Genomic DNA, 9,353 nt, shown 5'->3' with positions numbered 1-9,353 from the left:
CATATATATATATATATATATATACATATACATATATATACATATACATATATATATACATATACATATATATATACATATACACACACACACATATATATATATATATATATATATATATATATATATACACATATATACACACACACAAATACATATATATGTGATGGGCTTCTTTCAGTCCCCATCTACCAAATCCACTCATAAGGCTTTGGTCGGCCTGAGGCTGTAGTAGAAAACCCGGAACCATGTGGTTGGGAAGATATCAGCCATGCCTGATATCTTCTGTCACACTGTAAGACTGAACCTGGAACCATGTGATCGGGAAGCAAGCTTCTTACCACACAGCTATGCTTGCACCTAAAAATATGAAATGCTTCACAAATTTGCATGTCATCCTTATATATATATATATATAGTGTGGTGGTTGGAAGCGTAATGGCCCAGAAATTAGGGCAGCGGACTCATGGTCATGGGATCACAGTTTCAATTCCTAGACCGGGTGTTGTGAGTGTTTATTGAGCAAAAACACCTAAAGCTCCACAAGGCTCTGGCAAGGGTTGGTGGCGAACCCTGCTGTACTCTTTCACCACAACTTTCTTCTTGTTTCTGTTGTGCCTGTATTTCAAAGGGCCAGCCTTGTCACAGCCCGTTAATTTCACGAGCAGGCCGTTCCGTTGATTGGATCAACTGGAAACTCTCGTTGTTATAACCAGCAGAGTGCCACAATATAGTGTGGTAAAATTTCACAAAGGCATGTCTTAGGAGTGGCTGTGTGGTAAGTAGCTAGCTTACCAACCACATGGTTCCGGGTTCAGTCCCACTGCGTGGCACCTTGGGCAAGTGTCTTCTACTATAGCCTCGGGCCGACCAAAGCCTTGTGAGTGGATTTGGTAGACGGAAACTGAAAGAAGCCCGTCGTATATATGTATATATATGTATATGTGTGTGTGTTTGTGTGTCTGTGTTTGTCCCCCTAGCATTGCTTGACAACCGATGCTGGTGCGTTTATGTCCCCGTCACTTAGCGGTTTGGCAAAAGAGGCCGATAGAATAAGTACTAGGCTTACAAAGAATAAGTCCGGGGGTCAATTTGCTCGACTAAAGGCTGTGCTCCAGCATGGCCGCAGTCAAATGACTGAAACAGATAGAAGAGTAAAAGAGTATACTACAATGCAAATACCACACTGCTTATTCCAAACACATGCAGGTATTATTGTGGTCAGGTTTATATGTTAGCAGAAACAGGTCCAAAATACGTAAATAATAGACACATGCTATATTTAAACACTATATATAAATGTACACATCATATAAGAAAAAGTGAACATAAAGAGTTAATGGAAAAGTATGCTCATGCACATACATGTGTGTGTATATGTATGTGTGCATGGAACAATGTTACAGACGGTATGCGCTAACATATGCAATGCACTAGGAAGGCAACGCTGCAGCTAATAAAACAACCATATGACAATAATTGGTGCCATAAGCTCATATGTTCTTAGGTGCTGAATGAAGCTAAGAAAATCTGTCCCAAAAACCACCTTGTGGTTTTGTGCAGTCTGAGAGTCACCCTAGCCTTGCACTAAACACTTTGCTTAGTTCTATCCTACCCTCCTTTCCGAAACAATCTTCTTGCTCGTGTTCTCCAACACATATAAACCTACAGATGTTCAAATTGAAGATAAATAATCAATCACACCTATAGATATTACAGAAAGCACTCCTCCTCTTTTGATACATATACACATATATATGTATGTACGTATGTGTGTGTGTATATATATGTGTATGTGTGTATACTGTATGTATATGTATGACTGTGCGATAAGAAGTTTGATTCCCAACCACATGGTTTCAGGTTCAGTCCCACTGCTTGGCAATTTGGGAATGTGTCTTATACTATAGCCTTGGGTTAATCAAAGCCTTGTGAGTGGATTTGGTAAATGGAAACCAAAAGAAGCCCATGGTATGTATGTATATCTATCATCATCATTGTTTAACATCGACAGTTTGACAGGAGCTGACCAGGTATCTTCTTCTATAGCCTCAGGCCAACCAAAGCTTTGTGAGTGAATTTGGTAGACAGAAACTGGAAGAAGCCTGTTGTGCTTATGCGTGTGTGTGCATGCACATATGTGTGTCTTTGTCCACCTTAAAGAATTTTAGTCGAATGAATCGAATTCAGTACTTATTTCATATTTTCGAAGCCTGGTACTTATTCTATCTGTCTCTTTTGCTGAACTGCTAAGTTATGGGATCATAAACACATCAGTTATCAAGCAGTGGTTGGGTACAAACACAGACATGCCCCAGTATGACCACAGTCGAATGACCAAAACAAATAAAACTTAAAAGATATATATATAGGCATACCTCACCCTATGTCGTTAATTGGTTCCAGGAGACACAACTTAAGTCAAATTAACTTGTCTCTAAGCTAGGCTTGGCTGAATTTACCCTGGGGCTTCAGATTTGTCATGTGCTAAAATCTTGTCCTTATTATGTACAATCGTCGATACAGATGTCCGATTCATCCCAAAAGATCGTGCAATTGCTGCCACTTCTTCACTTTTTCCATGGTGTTTTATCATAGCAAGTTTATCTTCCAGCATTATAGCATGACGCTTAGCACTTTCACTATGAATTTCCTTAGGAGCCATGGGGGCAAAAAATAAAGTCACAAATGAATGAGAAGGAGAAAGCAGCCGATAAACAGATGTAAACAAATCTAAATTCAAAGCAATCGCGGGAATCACGAGTGACAACGAAGCCTAACGGTAGATATTGGAACTAGTGCAATATGAAGTCTGAAAGACCGATAAATAAGACAACACAGCTGATTTCATGATTTCGTTCACTAAGCTACTCTACTTTATGGTGTGTATCTTAACATTTACTGAATGTATTTTAATATGATCTTATATGCTTTCATTCTTATTTATTGTACAATAACATTGACTTCATGTTCTTTTAATGGTTTTCTAGTCATTTTATGATTACAATATTTGTGGCGAACAGACGTAAAGTCGAGTAAAATGAGTTTACTTGATTTTTTTTTCCGTGTATTATTTTTGAAAACTGATGTGAGGTATGCCTGTATATTTATGTATAATATATATATATATATATAAAAAACTCCCGTCAGCCATGAATTGCACCTAGAAAGTTCCCCTCCAAGGCACAGGTCTGGGCAAGGTTGTTTATAGAAGACCAGCAGTCACCCATGCATACCAGCCTTCCCTCTCCACGCCATCAATTTTATCTGAGGGAAAGGCAAAGGCCAATACAGCTTGGCACCAGTGATGTCACAGCTCATTTCTACAGCTGAGTAAACAGGAGCAATGTTAAATAAAAGTGTCTTGCTCAAGAACACAACACACAACCTGATCCAGGAATCAAACTCACTACCTCGTGATTGTGAGCCCAATGCTCTAACCACTGAGCCATATAATATACAAACACACATGCATGTATATGTGTGTATGTTTATGTATATATATAATCATTTAACTTTCACTTTTCATGCAGGCAATGAATTCACATATTTCCTGTTTTAGGAGAACAGCAATTGCGTTCAGATGTAGAATAGTATGGTGAAGGGGTAACCTCTGTAAAGGTTATCCTTAACAGACAGAATAAGGCTAGCTGTAATAACTACATGAGTTATTCAATAGTGCTGGTGCTATGTAAAAAACCACCCAGTACTTTCTGTAAAGTCGTTGGCATGAAGAAGGGCATCCAATTATATACGTCATGTCAAAGTAGACATTGGTACAGTCCTCTGGTTCATCAGCTCCTGAGGAATTGTCCAACCCATGCTAGCATGGAAAACACATTGTGTGTATACCATGTGATTAAGTAACTGTGCACAAACACACACACACATATATATATATATATATATATATATATATATATATATATATATGGAATTTAATAATAAGGGTAGAAATTGATATTAATCAATTAAAACCAGTGGTCCAGTATATTAAAAATCCGAAGATTAAAATTATATTACATACACAAATAAGAGGAATGACCAGCAAAAGTGGACTCCTATATGCTAGAAATAGATGCCGAATCATCTAACCACGAAGAATATGTTCTCAGTAAAATTTCAGCGAGACGACAGACCTGTGTTTGTGTATTCCCCTCGTCTTACACGTGCACACTAACCCCTGGCTGTTGGGCTAGGCATACTCTTTAACAGACTTACTGGGAATCAGATGAAGGTTTGCAACAGGGAGAGCATTATGCTATAAAAACAAAATCTGCCTTAACAAGTTTCATCTGACCTATCCCAGCACAGGAAATCAGACGTTAAATGATGATGATGACGATGACAACACATGCAAATGTTAAGGTAGCAAGGTGGTAGAATTGTCAGCACACCAGGCAAAATGCTTGGTAGCATTTCATCCACCTTTACATTCTCATTCTGAGTTCAAATTCCACTAAGGTCAACTTTGTTTTACGTCCTTTCAGGATTGATAAAATAAGTACAAGCTGAGTACTGGGGTCAGTACTCTCCTCAAAACTTGCTGGCCTTGTGCTCAAAGCTGAAAGCAATGTGTGTAAATACTACTATTTCTCATTGAATTGCTTCTGCAACTCAATTAGTTTCTATGCCTAAACACCAATATATTTCTTTTCTCTGAATTTTCCTTCGGAAAGATTATGAATTCTGGTCAGCTGCAAAGAATACTAGAAAATATATCATCACGTTTTAAGTTCTCTAGGAACCTGAAGAAGATTTAGGATCAAATTAATAAAATTACCTTTGAGTCAGGAGTCAAACTTTTAAGCAATTTACAGACTTTACAACAGGCGCCAATCTCTGCCAGGCATTTTTCCATAACGATTTAGTTACATCATTTCAATGAGTAGTAGCGTCAAGTGTTATCTTAGCTGTAAATCGGAACTGGCTTTATTTCCTGGGAATCTCAAAGACAAACAAATATTCCTTTTAATTCAATTTCAACAGTATAATTATATATTATCATTATCATCTTCACTATTACAATAATAATGATATATTATGAATATTATTATTACTGTCCTCATCATTATCGTTATTATCATCCTTACCGTTAAAGGAATAAGAGACGTAATGACTAAGGGAGCTATTCTTTCTAACTACAAAACTAAACTTCTTTTACTTCGGTATTTAGTTCAGAATGGGAGTGGTGAGACCGCAAAATAGCCTGGAGTGTTGTTTGATGTTTGTTGCACTCATTAAGCAGACGCGTAATCAAAGGCATTTCAGCCGTCACCATCACACTTTCTATTCAAGCATAATTCATTGAGAAATTACCCAACAGGTCTTTCATCTTTTAACTTGTTCATCACCATCATCATCATTTTACATCCGCTTTCCATGCTAGCAGGTGAATTAGATGTTTTGACAAGAGTTAACAGGTCAGAGGACGTCATGTCCAAGTGTCACAGTTTTGGCTTGATTTCTACGGCCTAATTTTCTTCCTAACACCAACCACTTTACAGAGCGTATTGGTTGCTTCTTTCATGACACCAGCAATGGGCTACCATGTAACTTTGCAAGACTGAAGAGCTCCCTTGAAGAGGGAAGGATAAGAGATAGGTTAGACACTTTAAGCAAGACGTTGAGAGATTAAAGTACGATGGGGGGAAGCAGGAAAAGGGTTTACAGTTTGTAGAGGAGATTCATGGCTACTTCATGTTTTACATGAGTGGATGGGAGAATTTGACCAAGCCCGTACATCTGTGGAAATACACTGCCTTTGTTTCAATTAATTTTGAAAGTAATGAAGAATTTAGTGAAATAATTTTATCATTAAGCTGATGTTCAAAAGTTAAATTAATATGAAAGATTTTATCACAGAAACTGATGTAGTTTCAGGCAGGTTGACAGCAAGAAGTTTGAAGACTATAGGATGTGATGAGAGCTTTGATTGCTATTTCTAGTAGAGCTATCAACCATGTAGAAGTTCAGTCCTTGGCTCGTTTCAGTTTACACTAAATTGACTATTAAAGCTAATGTTAAACTGGTATTTACACGAGGTTCTGTTTAGATATTAATCAAGGCCATAGCAATATTTGGAGCGTATCTAAAGTATTTTTAATATCTTTGTGTACATTTTGAGGTAGGGTGCAAGGTGGTGCTGGGTCCCCTAAATACCTCATAATAATACGGAAAGAGAATACAGCTCTACTACAACCCCAGGCCAACCAAAGCCTTGTGAATGGATTTGGTAGACGTGCAGACATACATATATACTTACGTATATACGTATGTGTGTTTGTCTCCTCTTCATGTCACAAGCTAACTACAAACTTGACTGTCATACAAGTGCTGTCATTCATTTGCAATCTTTGGTGAAAGCATGCCTAGCTATTGTGTTGTTTAAGTTCAAAGGACTTGGGGAGATATTGCCTTATTTGGAAACAGGTGGGGGTTGGTGACAAGAGCATCTAGGTGTAGAACATCTGTGTCAACAAATTACATCTGATCCATACAGGAATGGAAAAGCGAATGTTAAAATGATGGTTGCGGATTTCCTGATAATAGGGTTAGAGTACTGTAAGTACATTGTCAAGAGTTGCAAAATGTAAGAGGCGAAAAAAATGTGGTTGCGTAATTAAAAGTGGGTTGTGTAATTTAGTACAGAATTTGGTTCAAAGGATACAAAGTACATAACAGAGGGCGAAAAAATACATGTACTAAATCATATGAGACCAATTGGAAATAAAAAGTTCAGAGAAGCAGAAAGTATCAATGATTCCATTTGTCACAGAGACAAAGCAAATCATTTGAAAGGTGTTACTTAAGATAAGGACAAATAGCATGGCTTTTCTGAAAAGAGCAGAAAATGTTTCAACTGACTGCAGCAAGAAAATACCATTTTTCACACCGAAACAATGATGCTTTCTGATTGTCAACAACCAATTTTTTTTAGTTATCAAAGGCTCAGCAAATAAACTATTATACTCACAAGATGAGTGCTATATTCTATAGAGAGAGCAAACTAGGTCTTATTTAGTTTAAAGAACATTATTCACTTTGATGTTGAAAGGTTCTTTTTTCTTTTATTTCTAACTTAAAGAAACGCAATTACCTTTAAATTGGCCCTAATAAAATCAAAGGCATAATAATTTCTTCAAAGAAACAAATATATTACAAGGCAAATGCATGTCTAGCACAATTTGATTCTCAAGAAATAACTATTACTTAGAATTAAGTCTCAGAATAAGGTCACTTAAGAACTTGTTATATCTATGTATGGAGTTGGAAGTAGCATTAGACAATAGGAATAAAATGCATTGTTTCACAAAGGATTTTTATCTATCTTTTTTTTTTTTTCACTTTTAGTCTTAAGAGGGCTAAGAACCATGATAACCCAGAAAGTGCTCGTTCAATCATAGCAGTCTATTAGAGTTAGTAAGGCGTAGTAAGGACAATACACGATTCTTTCAACATCGTGCATTGTCTGCTGGCTCCAAAAAAATGTTTCAAGACATTCAGACAGCATCATTTTAATAGTGACATTTGTGTCCTAATTTTTATATAAACGTGTAGAGATAAAAGTAAATTGGTTTAAAGGGGATAATATGATGTATTTACAACAAAGAAACTCTATGGTATTTTATAAACAGCAAGCAGCTCGTCAAGGAAACCGCAGCTAGATTCTGCTAAGTTCGACCACGTACGTAATGTAATGGCCATCTAGTTTAAACAAAGTAAAAATGAAGGACTGGAACGTAGTCACAATTGTTGAATATGGCTGCACAGCAATAAATATGAGTTCAAACGATAATACAAGAGAATTTGTATAAGAACTGCCATGCATTTATAAATATATACATATAACCAGTTTCGGCCTGTCGGCGGTGGCTTGGTAGGGAACCGCCATTATATATATATATATAATGTTCTTCATATTTCTAAACTAAGAATTATCGACAAAAAGAAAGGTTGTAAAACAGGCAATGGACACATGAAAAACATTTTATTTTAAGAACTGAAAATTTATCATGGCCCCTTTATAGAAAGAGGTGACGTGTCTACATACAAAGTAAAACATGTAGAGTGGATGACCTTATAACTGTAGGTAGGCTAGGAAGCTGGTGGTGCTTTTTCTTATCTTGGGACATTTGGAGGTGAAATGTCGACTACAACCTGGATCGGGTAAATTTGGTAAAAGACTGCTATGAGAATCATGGAAATGGTATTTATTTATGATAACTGGCGGAAGTGAGTAGTTTTCTAAGTAAAAATACAAAATTTGGAATGGGGTTCAGTATGTTAATAAATCGTAAATTTAAATTGATGTTTTTTTGGGGTTTTTTACGGAGTTGCGAATAAACAAATATGGAAGGCTTCGTAAGTATTTTAATGAATTGTTAAATGCACTTTTACTTGCACACACATGCATACATACACATACGCCAAAGTAACGTTCAATAAACACACGTAATATACATACCATACACACACAGAAACGTAAAATATTTTACACACCCACACATCTATATATGACACATAATTTGTGTGCTTTGGTAAAGTATAAGCTTCAGTGAAGAAATATTAAACCGAGTTGGGAAGTCTTCCTTCAGCTTACAAAATTTACACACACCTTGGGTTCGTCCATGTTTTTAATTCCATGGTCGCGAATCGAACCCATGTTCCTTTCCATCAAATACAGTATACCTGATTATTGTTATCATTACTGTTACCATCTTCTCCCAGGAGACTGCTCAGTCAATGAATAACATAACAACTGGATCAAAAAAAGGTCAGCAGCCACAGGAAAATATATCACTTCTCATTCATTAGGGACCGAAAATTGTTCACTTCCGGTGTTTTCGAATCACCCAAAATGCTTTGCGTTTTTCAACGGTTAAAATATCATTAAATACTAAAACAAAAAAAAAACCTTGAAAATCCAGTTGACTGGCCTTATAAGCTAACTTGTGGATCTTATTTCGTTTTTAATTTCAAATAACCTTCTACTTTAAGATTTAATTTCACTTGCTATGAACATGTGTAAGTTCACGTGAAAGGTCTATGGGAGCTCTGAGCCATAAGGATTGAATGTTTAATAAAGGACAACTGATTCCCTACCAACTGAGGCACTTTCAGCTGCAGCCTGTTCTAAATAGACATAATATCACAATAATGGGGGGACACATATATCATGTACAAACCCATAGCCACACATGCGCACTAGAGGATATGTATATTAGCGTGTACGTGTATATATCTATGTATGTATGTGTATGTTTGTGTGTACGAAGATCAGAGGAAAGGGCAATTTGGTGATACTTTATAAAGCCTCTGAGACTGATGCAAGGGAGAGAGCGGAAGGTGTC

The 9,353-nt window shown here is 36.7% G+C and overlaps 1 long non-coding RNA gene across 1 annotated transcript; it reads right to left on the bottom strand.

Annotated features, from left to right (window-relative positions):
* Positions 1 to 7,969: 7,969 nt before the first annotated feature.
* LOC128251434 (uncharacterized) lies at positions 7,970 to 9,353 on the bottom strand. The gene is made up of 2 exons (XR_008267124.1): positions 8,618 to 9,353; positions 7,970 to 8,247 (listed from the first exon to the last, which is right to left on the bottom strand). It is a non-coding gene; the product is annotated as an uncharacterized LOC128251434 (long non-coding RNA).

Source organism: Octopus bimaculoides, chromosome 2, assembly GCF_001194135.2.
Source record: "Octopus bimaculoides isolate UCB-OBI-ISO-001 chromosome 2, ASM119413v2, whole genome shotgun sequence".
In the NCBI taxonomy this organism is placed as follows: Eukaryota; Metazoa; Mollusca; class Cephalopoda; order Octopoda; family Octopodidae; genus Octopus; species Octopus bimaculoides.
Note: the sequence above shows the minus strand (reverse complement) of the source record. Positions and strands in the feature narration are given on the sequence as shown.